At 39.0% G+C, this 15,995-nt stretch overlaps 1 protein-coding gene across 1 annotated transcript in view; it reads left to right on the top strand.

The window, feature by feature from the left end:
* Positions 1–15,995, top strand: part of ITGA9 (integrin subunit alpha 9) — a 222,125-nt gene that overhangs the window by 93,509 nt on the left and 112,621 nt on the right. The window lies entirely within an intron of this gene.

Below are 15,995 nucleotides of genomic sequence, written 5' to 3'. Positions count from 1 at the left end.
AAATAGTTTCTTGATTTTTGTTACTGCCATATTCAGAGAACTGGGACTTTGCATGTACTCTTCGTGGGACAACAGGTGCTCCTGATTGCAATTCCAGTCCTGCCTTATAGCAGATGTAAACATATTTTGGTTTTAGGACTATTAGTTAGAAAGATGTCCAGCCTTCATTTTCATTGACTAAGATATGCTCCCTTCCCATGTCATTCTTTTCAAATGGTCTCTTATGTTGTCATGCATTTGGGGATCTGTTTGTTCATGTACCACTTAATCTCTGTGGGAATTGACCAAATCAGCTCCTAAGTAACACCTTACATTCAGACCATGTGTTATGCTTGTCTAGAGAGACAAACATAATTTTAACTGTATGTGGGATTTTTATGTGTATGTTTAAGAAACAGTTTTAAAGCAAGCCTAATGAGTCTAAGCTTGAAGTTTGAAAATGATTACTAATTGAGTAGAGGTCCTTCAGAAACATTCAGGCCTCATGTTTCTATAATAAAGGATTAGTGTATTACAGTATGGTGTAAAACACAGAAGAGAAGCAGAATATGTTGCAGTTCTAGTAAATTGAAAGAAAAATGGCCCTTTTTTAAAGTCTTGTACTTTTTATAGGTTTTTCTGGTCCCTCAAGTCTGGAGTAGACCTCAGGACACAGCACAGGATTTTTCAGTGTGTAGAAATGATCAGACCAAGGGCAGATTTTTGAAAACTATGCATGCAAACTGCATCTGCATTCATGTAAAAACAAAATAACAGAAACAAAAAACCAGAAACATAGAATATGCTGAGCTGGAAGGGACCCATAAGGATCATTGAGTCTAACTCCCAGCCTTGCACAGGACTATCCCCAAGAGTGACACCATGTGCCCAAGAGTGTTGTCTAAACACTTCTTGAACTCTGTCAGGCTTGGCGCTGTGACCACTTCCTTGGGGAGACTGTTCCAGTGCCCAACCACCACCCTCTGGGGTAAGGACCTTTCTCTAATATCCAACCCAAACCTCCCCTGGCAAAACTTCAGACCATTCTCTTGGGTCCTGTCACTGGCACCACAGAGAAGACACCAGTATCTGTCCCTTCTCTTCCCCTCATGAGGAAGTTGTAGACTTTGATAGCTATATTCAGGGTCACTTGGAAGGGCAGTCATTTGATATGCATGTTAAAGATGTACATTCAGGTACACAGAGAATGGAAATGGGCAGATGCTATTTAGGCAGGGATTTTCAGAGAAAACTGGTTTTAACTAGTTGTTTAGCTCACTGTTTGGATTTGACAGTATTGTGGTTGAAGGTTGTTATCTGAGATACCAATGTGAGAACTCATGAAGGCAGGAGTCATTATTTGAAAAATTCCATAAACTTCTACATCAAGTTGGAGAGTTACAAAAATGTTTTCTTTGACCAGGTGCTTTAAAAACAAATATAAAATGTGAAAGGAAGTGAAGGATGTGTAAAGTACGACTTTCAAAAGGTGTAACCTTTTTGGTTGTGTAATGTCACAAATGTTTTTCAGGGCTTCATGGCTGCAGTGATCACCTGTGCTTCACCTCCGAGGCAATGGTTTTATCAATTGGGTGTGCAGCTTTTCCTTTCTTTCAAAGAAAGATTTTACTTTGTTTCAGGAGGAATGACTTCCGGACTTCTTGAGTAATCCTGATTTTGTTTGAAAATGCGACAATTTTCCTCTCATTGGGTTTCCAGAGAAGGAGATTAACAAACCTTCATGAATGTTATTCTGATGCTTACGGTAGTCGTGGCTTCTTCTGGGTAGCAAATTTTCATTTTGTATTCCATTTACACTAGACAAGAAAGTAAACAGGCAAACCTTCAGCTTTTACATAATATAGTCTTTGCAAAGCAGGTAACATTGCTTATGTTAAACATTGTGTTTTAGGTAGTGTACATAGAATACCACAAATATCTCAGTTACTATCTCCTAAAGCATTAATGTTAAACAAGACTAAATGTAACAGTCTTACCCAAGGATTTTAAATTTTCGGAAAATATTTCATTCATGTACCACAAGCTGGGACTTGCTAGCAGTGAACAATTGTTAATTTAGGTTCCTCTGGATGATTTGTAATATATTTTTATGTTGTTTTGGTTGTTTAGGGTTTTAAATTACCTTTTTTAATGCCCTTTCCAAGGAAAAGATGTAGTCAGTCGGTGAAAGGTAGTTGTGAAGGTAGACCTTTGAGATGGCATGTGTTGAAAACTGCCATTTAGAGGAGTGGAAAAGTCAGCTGAGGCTATTTCTACATAATGAAAAGGGTTTTCCTCTCAGAGGCTGTGGAAAAACTTGCCAGAGGTGAATGTTGACAGCTGTAACATGAGCTGTATTTTTTTTCCTTTTTGTTTCCTTTTTAAATGTAATATGCTGAGAGAAGTCTCTTCTTTACAGATGGGTAGTGCTAAAAACAGGTTTCTGTGGAAAGAGAATTCCAACCACTTTAAATAAAAAGAAAACCTAAAAATCCTTCCATATCTTTAACAAAACTGAGCTAAGTAAGCCTTTTCATCCTGTCGCTCATGATGACTCATTTTATTCTTCCTCGCCTGACTGAGGTATTTTTTAAAAGAATCAGATTACCTGTGGGCAGAAGCAAATAATTTCTGCCATCTAGATTTAAACATCTACTGTGCTGTATGGAGCTTTTTACAGGACATTTTCCCGTTTATAGTAAACTGCTCTGTGTCTATTGACACATACTATACCAGTAAGTCTAGCATATAAATTTGCCTTCAGGCTCTCGTTTCTAGCTGTTTGCATGATTTCAGGTTATGAAGAATGAAGCTGTCATGCTTGAAATCAGTCTGGATGGTGAGGAAGCTGAGAGTAGTTGTCATGCATTTTTCTTGGGAGAGGAAAAAAAGAAGTGCAGTGCCTTTTTAGAAACCTTTCTCAAGTCACATCCTTCCCTATGTTCTCTAAGATGATAAAACATTACTGACCTATTGCCTAGCTATTCCATGATTGCTGTAACAAGGCCATTAATACTTGTGGTACAGCAGCTGTACTTTGTCCCCTCAGAATGTGTGTGGGGGTCTTTCCTTTATGATTCTAGCCTCTTCAGAATAAAGTTGTGACGCATTAATGAAATAAATCCTAACAATAATATGGCCCATTATGGTAATAAAATCATTTGTACATGGAATCAAAAGTGCTTCATTAAATACTTACACATTTTGTTAAGGAGGACAAGAATGTATTCATATTTCATGAAGTTTATGCTGTGCTTTTAATGCATTTGTAAATATGGACAATGTCAAATACCGTTTACCAGAAATAAACAGACTAAAATAGTCTGGAAACTTAAGAGTCCCAAAAACTTGCTGAACAGCTCTCTGGCTCAGCATTGTAAACTTTTTCTAAAGCTTGCAATGCAGGGGAAATTTCGGGAAGCATGGAGAGCTTTAAAGTGTCAATATACCAAAAAAGGGTAGGAAAGCTGATCTAAAGGGCTGTAGATTGACATCATTGTATAAACAATATAATGGAAATGCAATTATGTCATGCTCATTTAAAGGAACAAAACCAGCTTGATTTAAAAAAGAAAAAAAACCAGAACAACAAACCCTGAGTAATGAATAAATGAGTTTGATCAGTGAAGGTAGCTATGAAGAATGTGATAGAATTTTAGGGGCTTGCAATTTCACTTAAAATTTTAGGCACTATGATTTAAAAAAAAGAAATTTAAAAAAAGATTGCACAAAATTTGTACATATAAAAGTTAATACTTAGTAGACTGATGTATAAAGGAGATGTCAGTGTAAGGTTATTAAGTGGGTTATTTCTAATTGTGTTCTTCAGAGATCAGTAGGAAGCTTAACATTAATAATTAAAGATCTGAAAATAAATACAAAATTATTTCCACATTTTGCAGATAACACAAAAATACTTGGTTAAAAGGGGAGGATAGGGACTTTTTTATAAAGTGCTTTGGATCATCTACTATGCTGAGCCACTTAAGTAAAGTTTATTTTAATCCATTTAAGTGTGAGATCACTCATCCAGGAGCAAAGACTCTGCATCCTGCCTACAAAGGGGGAGAAGGACTTTTGTCTTGGTTTGAGACAGCTTAAAGGAAAACACTCTGGAATGAGCTGTCTCCTTAAGATTCCAACAATCCCATTCCACCAATGAGAAATTAATACTAATCGATGAAAGTGGAAAAAACCTGTGGTTTATTAACAAACAGAATGCCAACAGGGAGGGGAAAAATAGTAAATAACTGCTAGATATCAAACTGTTAAGACCTCACCAACCCATTGGAACAAAGAGAAATGGGATTGCCAATATGGGATACAAGATTGCACCAGCTTTGTCTTGGGAAGGCAGGAGCTTCACAAAGCAGTTCCAGCAGCCGATGAAGACCTGAGGGTTTGTCCAGCATTGACCTCCTCCCCACTGCGAGGCACAACACAGGGGTGTGGCAGGTGAAGCAGCTGGGCTAGAGCTACTCGGTTTAACAGCTTGAGTCGGAGCGGGGCTGCCCTGCTCCACTTCTGCCAGCACAATGCCCCATTTTTTGTTCAGATAGGCAGCTGTGGAATTCATCCTCAAGGAAGCACAAAGATTGCTACTGCAGCTTCTCTGAGCCAAGGAAAAACAAATCTAAAAAGAAAGAGAAACCTTTGCCTAAGCAAAGATTAAGTAGTCACTGGCATAACCACACAAACACCTGTGCACAAGCAGCCTCCACACACACAGGTACAAGGTCCATGGATGCAGGGTCTTAAGGATACAGTAACAATTTTTGGGCACAGATGATTATGGGATACAATATCATGATGAATCACCCTAAGACAGGCTTATCCTCTGCAAAGCATGGACCTTGGGAAAGATTTCAGGATCGTAGCAGACCAATAATTGAGCATGACTTCTCAGCATGGTGGTTGGCAAAAGAGCAATGAGCTTTTTGGGTACACATACAGAGAGAATGTGCCTTGGAGCGTGTCTTCTTCTGCATAGGTTTTTGCTTTGTCTGGGTGTAGAATTGTGTGTTCACTGATGAGATGCTTCCTGTTTAGATGATGTCGTAAAAAAGTATAAAACCTTTTCACGTGTTCAAGGGAAGGCCTCACTTAGAAATCTGAACTAATCACAGTGTTTTTATTTTAATGAAGGCCAAGAGGCACCTAAGTAGCTATTTGTAATCCAGCAGAGAAAGGTGTGACAGAAACCTGTGACTGAAATATGATGTCATATACATTTAAAGAAGCCAGACCCAGGGCCTTTTAAATTCAAGAGGGATTATTGTAGGACCTAGCTACATGTGTTCCTGGAAAATAAACTGTAGCTAAACAAATTATTTAATGTGGTGGGAGATTAACAAATGAATTGTAATGTCTGGGACATACAAGAAGGTAGACTTAATGATACAGTCCATTACTGCCTCTTAGGATAATTTATTTTTAAGAGGAGAGAATTTAAAGTATCATTAGTACCACAATGTCTGTTTCTAAGAGTTTTCTGTTGATAAAATAGAGACAAATTATAGGAAAGCAATATCAGTTTCTCTGAACATGAGTTTTGAAACAGTACCAAAGCAAAGAGATATGACAAAATCCCACAGACAGTGGGATAAAAATAGCAGAATTTTGTTTGGGTCTGCGAGTGAAGATACAGTTTTTAAACAAATAATACAGGAATTGAGATAAAGTTCAAAATATTGCAACTTGTTAGTGTCAGTTTGTATTCATTACCCTCACAGCACAGTTTGATGAATAAAACACACTCCTAGTGTTATGTGTTCAAGCTTCAGCAGAGCTCAGTTGATGCTTGAATAGGCTGTGCAGGGAATCTGTCTAATACACACTTCTGATCTGTGATTCTTTTATGAAAGACCAACTGTCTACTACAGAAGCTCCCTACGCAGCTATTTTTCTTAAGTATGACAAAGCATTTAGAGGTTGCTGGTGGTGATTTTCAGGATTTGATATGTGCTGCGTGTAGGGACAAAACTCCATCATCCTGGCCTGTAGCCTTGATATCCTTGTCTCCTCCATCTCCCCTTCACTTTGTCTTTTCCAGGTTCTGAGTACCATGCTTCTGATGCACTTGCAGCTCTCTGCAGTTGCTCCTTGCACTGTCTGATACTTTTCTTCCCATACACTTAACTGTTTTCTGATCTGCTCTTCAGCACTGCATTCCAGACATTTTGGAAATGAACAGACCCTGGAAAAATATGTTCCAAAGTTCATTCAATAGGAAAATTAAGGAAAGACTTCACTCCTGAAAATGAAATAACATCAGTTTTGACCTAGTTTGTTAGCTAGGGTGAGCATAGTTATTGTGGTTGATGCTGTTACCAAAATTGCTTCCAGTCCTAGTGCTGCTGAGGCCTCAGCCTTTGAAAACCTAGTTATCCAAGGGCAGTGTTGCTACACTACATACACTCAAACTGGAGGGTAGCAAAGGGCCCTTTTCCCTTTGGAGCTGGGTCTGCCATGGTCATATGTTTTTAGCATGATGCAACTGGTTCCAGTCATATTATGCCTTAGACCTGAGAAGGTGCCTTTTTCCACGTGATTGTCTCTTGATTTTTAATGGGTTGCTGTATACAGAGGAGGTCATTTTGTATCACAGCCCTTCACAAAATGTCTATATTGTGCTCAGGGTACCATGCAAATGATGATAATCAGGAGAAAAGAAATGGTTATTTCTGAAACACCCAAAGGCCCAAGGAGAGCAATCTGGACAGATCAAGATTATTTGACACCTCTACAATGCAAGAGAATATCTAGTGCAGATAAGCATGTATTTTAGTGACTTTTTGTTATATTATATCTTCCCGAAAACTGAATTATAAAACAATAAACCAATCCCCAAAGTCCCCTGCCCCCATCATTCCCCCACCCCTCACTTCTTCTGATACCTTCTCGTTATGACTCCCACTGGTTAGAAACTCTTTCAGACCTTTCCCCAAGGATTTGTGTGTATTTAGCTGTCAGGGCCTGTGATTGGGAAGAAGCTAATTTTGCCCTTTCCCAGCTTTGCTGAAATTTCTTCTCTTGTCCCAAATCACAGCATATTCTGTTTATCCATTTAGAATCACTGAGTACCATCTAGAGAAGTCTTCCATGCAGGCCACAAATTTGTGTTGCTACCAAAATTTTACATGATGTGGAACAGAGAGATGGGGATTTGAGAAAGTACTGCTGTTAGGATAAACACACTTGACCCATTGGATAATGTGTGAAATAATCAGAAGTATTCAAAGGAGAGCATATAATCAAAGGAGATGTGTAAAGTGGTAATACCTGCACCTAATCATATTAGGTTAAAACCTTATTGTAGTTCATGCAATATTGCTGTTGTAAAATGTCATTTTTTCTATTTCCTGTGAATGCATCTCCAACTTCAGAGTAGAGCTCTCAACTTTGATCTGAGGAACTGGTTTCCACTTATTTGTGGAAATATTTGCCTTGTTTGTTTTTAAAGCCCACTGAACTTAAGGGAAAGTTTTGGTTTTCCTTGGTTCCCCTGAGAAACACTTGTTCATTCTGCTCTCATCCATGGGGATAAATAGTCTCCCTTTGTCCCTGTATAATATCCTCAAGCCCAGACATCTGAGAGCTGGGCAGCTGTATTTGCTGATGTGGCTTCTAAGCAGGAGGCTCCTGCCTCTTCTTGAATGATCTATGAAACAAGGGGAAAAGCTTTATCATTGTCGAAAGAAATGGCAAGTTTTCTATTCATTTGTGATTTCAGCTGTAAATGGACTAAAATGAACATAAGGTTTATGAAGTACTGATATACTTCAGATTCTTTCCCGGTTTTCCTTTTGGTTTCGTGTAAGTCATGAGCAGAGGCTCAGAGTCTGAAGACAGGAGAGTGTTAGCAAAATGGTGTCTGGATGATCAGAGGAGAATGGAAGAAGAGGAGAAAAGTGATGGGAAGACAACATGGAGACAGGCTGTTACTGAGGTGATTGTTAGCATACTGATATGTAGGTATGTGCGGAACGGGAGAACTAGAGGCTAGAAAAATGCCCCTGGCACCATGCATAATACATGTGCTATGGAATGGATAAGTTTCCTTTAATTCTTCTTCTCAATATTTCTTGGTTAATAATATTAATTCCTATTAGCTGGAGTGTTACAAAATAGTGAATGGGAATTTGTCATCCTTAGAGACAAATACTGGATCCAGAATAATATGGTTCCCTCACCCTCTTCAGATATCACAGCTCATACCTGTACAGAAGCCATGGCACAGGGTAGTAAAGAGCTCAACCTTTGGGTCCTGATTTCATAAGGCTTCTAGTAGAGACCTAGGATATGAAACATGAATTGATATTAAACATAAAAGCTGATATCACAGATGAGCTCTGTTCACATTTTTAAATTCATGTGACAAAGCAGGCAATTATAACACTCTTTCCTTTTACTTGGATTGATTTTAAATTCTGTTTTGAAGACTAGACTAATAAATACTACCTTCTCTGTTCAATAGTGCAAGAATAGACATGAGTCACGTTATTACAACTGTATTAGGTTTGCATGACCGGGTTTTGATAGCACAGGGACTGCAGGCGTTCTTCTGTGAAGAACTACTGGAAGCTTCCCCCATGTCCAACAGAGCTAATGTCAACTGGTTCAAAGACCAGCTGCAGGCCAAGGCCAAGCCATCATCAAGAGATGATGGTAACACCTCTGTGATAACATATTTAAGAAGAAAAAAAATGTTACTGAGCAGATGTAATTGTGCTCAGAGAGGAGAGGAGTGGGACTGTGAGAGAGCAACACATATGCAGACACCGAGTTCAGTGGAGAAGGAGGGGTAAGAGGTGCTTTAGGAGCTGAGATTCCCTTGGAGCCCCTGGTGAAGATCATGGTGAAGCACCTGTGCAGCTGCAGCCCATGAAGGACCACATGGATGCAGAGACCCCCCTGCAGCCCATGGAGTAGACCTATTCTGAAGCAGGAGATGCCCAAAAGAATGTTGTTGATGCTGTGGGAAGCCTGTAGTACAGCAGGCTTGTGGCAGGGACCTACAGATCATACAGAGAAAAGCACATTTCTTGGCATGACTTGTGACTCCATGGACTACCCATGCTGGTGCAGCCTGTTCTTGCAGGACTGCACCCCATGGAAGGAGCCCATCCTGGAGCAGTTCGAGGAGAACTAGTCTGTGGGAAGGACTCATGCTGCAGTAGTTCATGGAGAGCTCTCTCCTATGGGAGGGACCCCATGCTGGACAAGGGAAGGACTTCTCTCCCTGAGCAGCAGTGGAAACAACCTGTAATGAACTGACCATAACCCCCATCCCCCATCTCCCTGTGTCACTCTGGTGGAGCTTGGGAAGGAGGGAGGGATGGGGAAAATGTGTTTTTAAGATTAGTTTTATTTCTCATTATCCTGCTCTGATTTTGGTTGGAAATTCAGTTCATTTCCTCAAGTCCAGTCTGTTTTGCCCATGATGGCAATTGGTGACTCCTTATCCTTGGATATAATTTGATGTCCTTGCCCTTATCTCAGCTCATGAACCTTTTATCATACCACTCCCCTGTCCTGCTGAGGAGGGAAGTGATAGAGTGGCTTTAGTGGGAACCTGGCATCCTGCCCAGTCAAACCACTACAACAACATTCCTCCCAGATTCCCATTGTGTTCTGTCTATTCTCAGGTTAACCAGAGAAGGATTTATATTTTTGTGTGTAAATATCTCTAGATTTCATAAGTAGTCTATTCTCATCTCAATAGTTTGTAAATGAAACTATAGGAACGTCATTCTTCTCATGTACTTCGCCTCTCTCTTTCAGATGCATGCAGACAGGAAGGCATGCTGGATAGTATGTTGTTTTCTTTGGAAGAGTTCCAAGGACCATTTCTAGCACTTCTACTTTACTGAATTAACTGTCAGTAAAAACATGGATGTTAACCTTTTTTCATGTCTAGCTATCCTCTTCTACTCAGGATGATTCTGCTTACTTTGAATCCTGACACAATGCTACTATTTTTTCCTGTACATTTTTAAAGGAAACTAGGCTTAATGAATAATGGTTTAGAATTTTTCCTTGTTTTACACATGTGTTTCTTATAAAGCTGTATTGATTAAATGCTTTTTGTAACAACAGCATTGAAAGAGTCAGCATATAGTCAGGCCTTCAATTCAGGGAAAAAATGGTTAAAATGAAGTATCTATCAAAATATATTTTCCACTGCTACTGTGATGTTTCAGAGCCATCCAGCCTTTCTGTCCACTGCCACTTGACTCTTCTAGCAGATTTTCAGCCACCTGGACTTTTTGAGATACCATGGTTCAAACTAAAATGGCATCTGGACATCTGTCAGTTGTTACAGACTGATGCTTTTTTCAAACAAATCCATTGCAGTTCTAGGGAATGTAGCAGGATAATCTCATCCATAGATGTTTGACCTACTGATAGTAAGGTGACCTGCTGGATATGACACAGGTATGCTTTAAGACAGTGTGAGAGAAAATGTGTCCCATGACCCTATCCTGGTACCAGCCAAGAGTGTTAATTTTGGCAGTGCCACAAGGGGCATGGCTGGAACTTGGAGGTTATTCTACACCAACTCATGTAATTTTCCAGTGATGGGGAAAAGGTCCCTTTTCTGGGTCACATAACGTGGCAGAGGGAGTGGTTGGGTGTTGTTGGGGGTCTTCCTCATGGTGAACATGTGAATCATTCACCTGTGTCTTGTACATACTTGTATTGTTGCCGCTACTGTTCATTGTCTTATTTCATACCTGTTTCCAGTAAATTGTTCTTATCTCAGCCCTTTTGGGCATCTGATTCACCTCTCCGGCCCACTGCAGGAGGGAGGAGAGAAAAAGGGGAGTAAGCAAGCAGTGCATGGTGTGGCCACATCACAATGGAGTGATTCAGTGGGAACACTAAATTCAGTGGGAATACCGTTCTTAAACCACCAGAGACTCATATGCATGAAGGGGAATCCTGTCTCAATTCATAAACCTGTCTTAGATGGTTATTTTCTCTGAAAAGTGACAGGCACCTTCAAAAGGGAGCAGACATTTAGTCAGGTACTTTGTGGAATGATCAGTGGGAAACACTGAGGAAAAAAGCACGTCCTTCTCTTGTGTCCTGTACAGAGATTCTGGGGGAAGCCTATTGATTACTTTGCTGTTGGCTCTTGAAATGTGCCCAGGTGCTTGTGCCATACTTTTTTCAAGAGAAAGAAGAAAAACCATCATGAGAAGAAGGGAAAGAAGGAAGGATGTCTGCTTTCTCTTACAGAGTAGGTCAGGGGTTTACTCATGGCTGTGAAGAATCAGATAGAACTCAGGCAAAGACTGGGGCCACATTGCCGTTCAGTGTCAAACAGCAGTCATCAGCTGCTAAGCTGCGTTATACCTTCAATCTGAAATACCACACACAGCAAAAGGGGCATAGGACCATCAAGGAAGGTTTCTGACCATCCCTGTGGGTTATGGCCTCAGGAGGGGACTGGGAGAGTCAGTCATCACCCCAGTCCTTGGCTTGTGCGGGAGATTTTGCACTGGAAGTTGGTTGGATGAAACATACACACAGCTGGCTTTATCCAGGTGTATATAGGAAGAAAGCAAGACAGTGAACAAGAAAATACAGGATGTGAATGCTGAAATTAACCATAAAGTTAACAACACTTTTCTAGGTCCATTCATGTGTTGGTCTTTTAGCAGACCTGTTACCATATAATATGACTCAGGGGACAAGGATCTTAAGCTCCTTCTCTAACAGCTTCATACACAGCACCCCTGTGTTCGACTTCTCAATCAGGGTTGGAGGGAAATGCTGTATAAAAGGAAACAGGTAGCTGAACTATCTCTTCTTATGCACTCAGTGCAGTTTAAGACACCTTTAAAGGAAATCTCTTTAAAGCTTTGTTTTGGTAAAACATTGTATCAGCGGAATATGAAATGTGGAAACTCCAGTGGAAAAAAAAACCCCATATGATAAGTTACATACATAAAGGAAGATTCTGGATATATTATTGTCTCTATTCTGTATACTATTCCCTGCTGAAGTAGTTTATATTTTCAGAAAGAGAACAAAATAAATAAAACCCTATTACCCCTGTTCCTCCTTCTTGGGTTCTCTTTGCTCAATTAAGTTCACATCTTCATTTCATAAATACCCATCAGCTCCTGGGCTTTCTAAGGATTTGTATTTTTGTGTTATTAGTATTGCAGGTATCTTGTCATGTATTGCAGATCGGTTTGCTTTGCCTGGTACAAGGAAAAAGCTGGGCATTTTAACCCGTTGTGTCTGTTTTCTTCAAAGGGTCATGCCAACGGTCAAACCCATTGTGTCATGTTTTCTTCATGATTTTAAATAGTCAAAGAATTATCTGTAGTTTTCATGTAAAAGACCCAATGAAAGACTGAAAGTGAACTATAAAAGAGAGAAAAGGAGTGGGTCATAAAAACATAACTGAAAACAGTAGGTCAAATAAAAGAGCTGACATTCAAATATGTAAAAAGAATATGAAACTGTACTGCCATAATGCATTTTAGTCCAGAGCTGGAAAATCAAGACCTGAGATCACTAATACATAATATCGAATTTGGATGGCAGGCAGTAGCTTTACTTACTGATTACCTTGGGAGAATTATCCATGGTATATGATTGCTAAGCCTTTGTAACCTTTGACATGGAATATTTGCACTACTGATTGCAATTTCTCCCATGCCTACATCAGTAATACCTTTATCACTTGCCAGCTGATTGTGGGAATCCAGATGCACAAGAGCGGTGAGCACTGTGACTCACAGTGAGACTGTTCTCAGCTTGGGTTTTGACACCCAGTGTCTCAGGGTGTTCTCTCAATGCATACAGGCTCCCAGGCTCCTGGTGTTTATTTAACTAGATTTAAGATTTGCTTTTTTCTTTCCCAAGACATCTTTTCACTTTTCAGTGTGTGTGCCAAGAGGAGTTGCTGACCTAATGGAAACAGTTGTGTCCTGGAGTAAAGCATTTAGGAAGAGGATAAAAAAAGTACTCCCGTACTTTCAAACACTAACCCTAAATAACATTAGGGCATGTGACACCCTGCAAATACTTTGCTTTTTTTTTTTTCCCTGTTATAAACTTTGAGATTTTTCAGAAGTCTTAGTAAGTCTAAGTAATAGTTGAAGTTTAGCAACAAAGGCTATTCAACTGCTTTCTGAACTGTGGCTGTCACAAGATCTTAAAACAGTAGCACATACGATTGAAACATCAGGCACTGATTGCCTTCATATACTATTAATTTGACAAAAAATTCACTCATAACTTTGTAAATGAGCTTTTACCAATCAAATAAACTTCTAGTTATGTCTCTTTATCTGTAAAGAGTTTTCAGCTGGGTTTTTTCCTCTCTTAACTACAGTAACATCTTAAAACCTTAAAAAATATATGTATTAAAAAATTCCCAACTTGTGTGTAATGGAAATTAGATCTTTTCTATCTGATTTTGTCATGACTATGTCATGTATGCCTTTGCAGTGGGGACACATAAACTCTAAAATTATGCCAGTCCAAAATAACTTTTTTACAAGTCCTAGAATATCTTTATCAAAGTAAGCAGAGGACAGAGGAAAGCTCTTGTGAGGACAAAGGTTGTTATTCTTTGACATAGTAGGTGGCTGAAAGTATTAGCTTGCACTGGGACTTAACACCAAGGTATCTAAACTTGGAGTTCTAAGTGTTGCAAGGAACAGGGCAAGGAAGTTAAGTTGTTCCTTATTAATTTTCAGATACTAGAATGACATGTACACATTCATTCATTTGAAATGAATGAAAATCTGTCTTCAAGTTAAAAGCCAATTTGTCTAATTAGTACTCTTATTGAATTCCATGGCTTTTAAACTTTGCATCCTGGATGACTCACAGTTTAGAGAGGGAGACTGAGATAACAGGAGAAGATAGTTAATTTTAAAGTCAAACACTGTCGTCTTATTGATTCATAATCTATAATGTATGTTTACTAAGACCTACAGCAGTGATTTCATTTCATAGATTGTGGCAGTAGTGTCCTGTTTCTGAAGGCTGGTGGACATTTGAGTAATTTTTGAAATCTCTGATCAGGGAACTATTTATCTGTTGACACTGAGTTGAGGATTTATGTGGTAGCGACCTGTGATCTGACTAAAGTTGTATTCTGGATTAGCATTAGCACAGTGTCTTTCATACATTTTGCATCATTAATATGTTTTCTGTTAAATTTGGATTGTCAAATTTGTTCTGTGTATTTAAGCCTATAAAAATTCCTAGTCTGTTATTAGAGCTTATTATTTAACACCTGAAATAAATACATTTAGACTATAAGTTTCAAGCTGAGTGTTTTAAAAAACAGGTTCTGGAATTCATTCTCTGTCATTTAACTAAACAGAACTTAATTCTCTGAAGTACTGAAAAGCTGTGCTGAATTCAGTAACAGCTCTGGAATTCATGCATGTGTTAAAATCCTGAGGATCAAGTCAGAGGGAGTAGAAAAAAGGCCCGACAGATCAGAGAACTTTCCCACAGAGAAGGAAAAGAGAAACTCCAGAAAGACATGGCACCAAGCAACTGTTGAGGTCATCTTGATGATTATGTGTATTTTGTCAGATGATGCTGCTGAAAATTTGTTCATATTCATTCCTTTAAAGGGCCATGTTTCATCCTTTATTCCTGCTGTAGATTGTGGGCATTATTTATATCTCAATTTATTTCTCAGCCCTTCGGCCATAATTAAAAATGGAATTTGGCACTCTCTAGAGTCCTTGCTGGAGACTTTCACCTTGTTGAAGAAAGGGGATTAAATGTGATGATTTATAGAGCTCATGTACAGTCCCCTGAGTGTACTGCAGCACTGAGCCAAAAGAAAGCTGAAATGATATCCAGTCTGGCAACCACTTTGCATCATGAATAGAATAAATCTTATCCCTTGACTAAAACTCTGTCTTGTTCCAGCCAAATTTACTTGAATTCCTGATGTGTGTGGGCTCTTGGTAGCCTAAAGTTAAGGTTGTAGAAGGCAGTGGCTGCCTGCCCAAGGGAGTGTGCCTTTAGGATGTTGGACTCTGTATTTGTGTGTTGTCATGATGTGTCTTAGGCCGTGCCTATGAAAAGTGACAAAAATTATTTCTTACAATTATCACACTCCATCTTAAACTGCAAATTATATTCAGAATCACAGATGTGACATTTGATCATTGCTCTTTGGTTACTTTTCAGATTTTTTAGGACTTTTTGGTACTGAAGTCAAACAGAAATACAGTCATAAATCTGGCAGAGACTTTGCTTTCTTGCTTTTTTCTCTTCTGCTAAGCCAGAAAAAAAAAAAAAAAGGAAGGAATATGTGGCCATGTACAGCTGCTGCCACAACATTCAAAAATTTCTTTGAGATGATTGTTCTGTGAGAGGAGATAGCAAGCATTTGTTATCACATTGGCTAGGGAAAGCTTTACAGTTCAGGAACAGTGAAAACTTGCACCAATTCAATGACTCTAGTCTGTACAGATTAAGTATTTATTACTTAAATTAACTAACTGTTACTCACTGAATCCTAATTGCATAGTTGTTTCTGTTCATAATTTGAACTCCTTGTATATTACACTCATTGTAGTACCCTTCAAGCTTTTTTTTTCAGTTACTCAAACTGTGCTGTTAATATGCTATCATTTTCCAGTTTAGTTTTTTCAGGACTCAGAAATGTCTTTAGCCTACACCACTTCCATAGCATAGCAGCCTTGTGGTGTCAAATTATGATTACATGTAAAAGCTGCTCATGGAAATCATATCACTTGACAAATCCAGTTCATTAGGATCATGCAACTTATATAAAAAATGTACAGGTTCCTTGACTTGAAGGATTTTTCAGTCTGTCTCAAACCTTATACTCATTGAATCTTTTGGCTTCCTCTTAGAAATCAGGAATACTTAAAAGCAATCTGCAGGCTGTGTCATCAATATATGATTCAACACAGGAAGCAACACATTTGGGTGGACTGAAAGAGAAAGAAATTGATCATATTAATAGCCCAAAATAATACTTTTCCAGATTG

This window comes from Pseudopodoces humilis, chromosome 1, assembly GCF_049639895.1.
Source record: "Pseudopodoces humilis isolate 2021_Gansu_Grassland_sample_001 chromosome 1, ASM4963989v1, whole genome shotgun sequence".
Lineage (NCBI taxonomy): Eukaryota > Metazoa > Chordata > Aves > Passeriformes > Paridae > Pseudopodoces > Pseudopodoces humilis.
The sequence above is the reverse complement of the archived record's forward strand: the minus strand, read 5'-3'. Positions and strand labels throughout refer to the sequence as shown.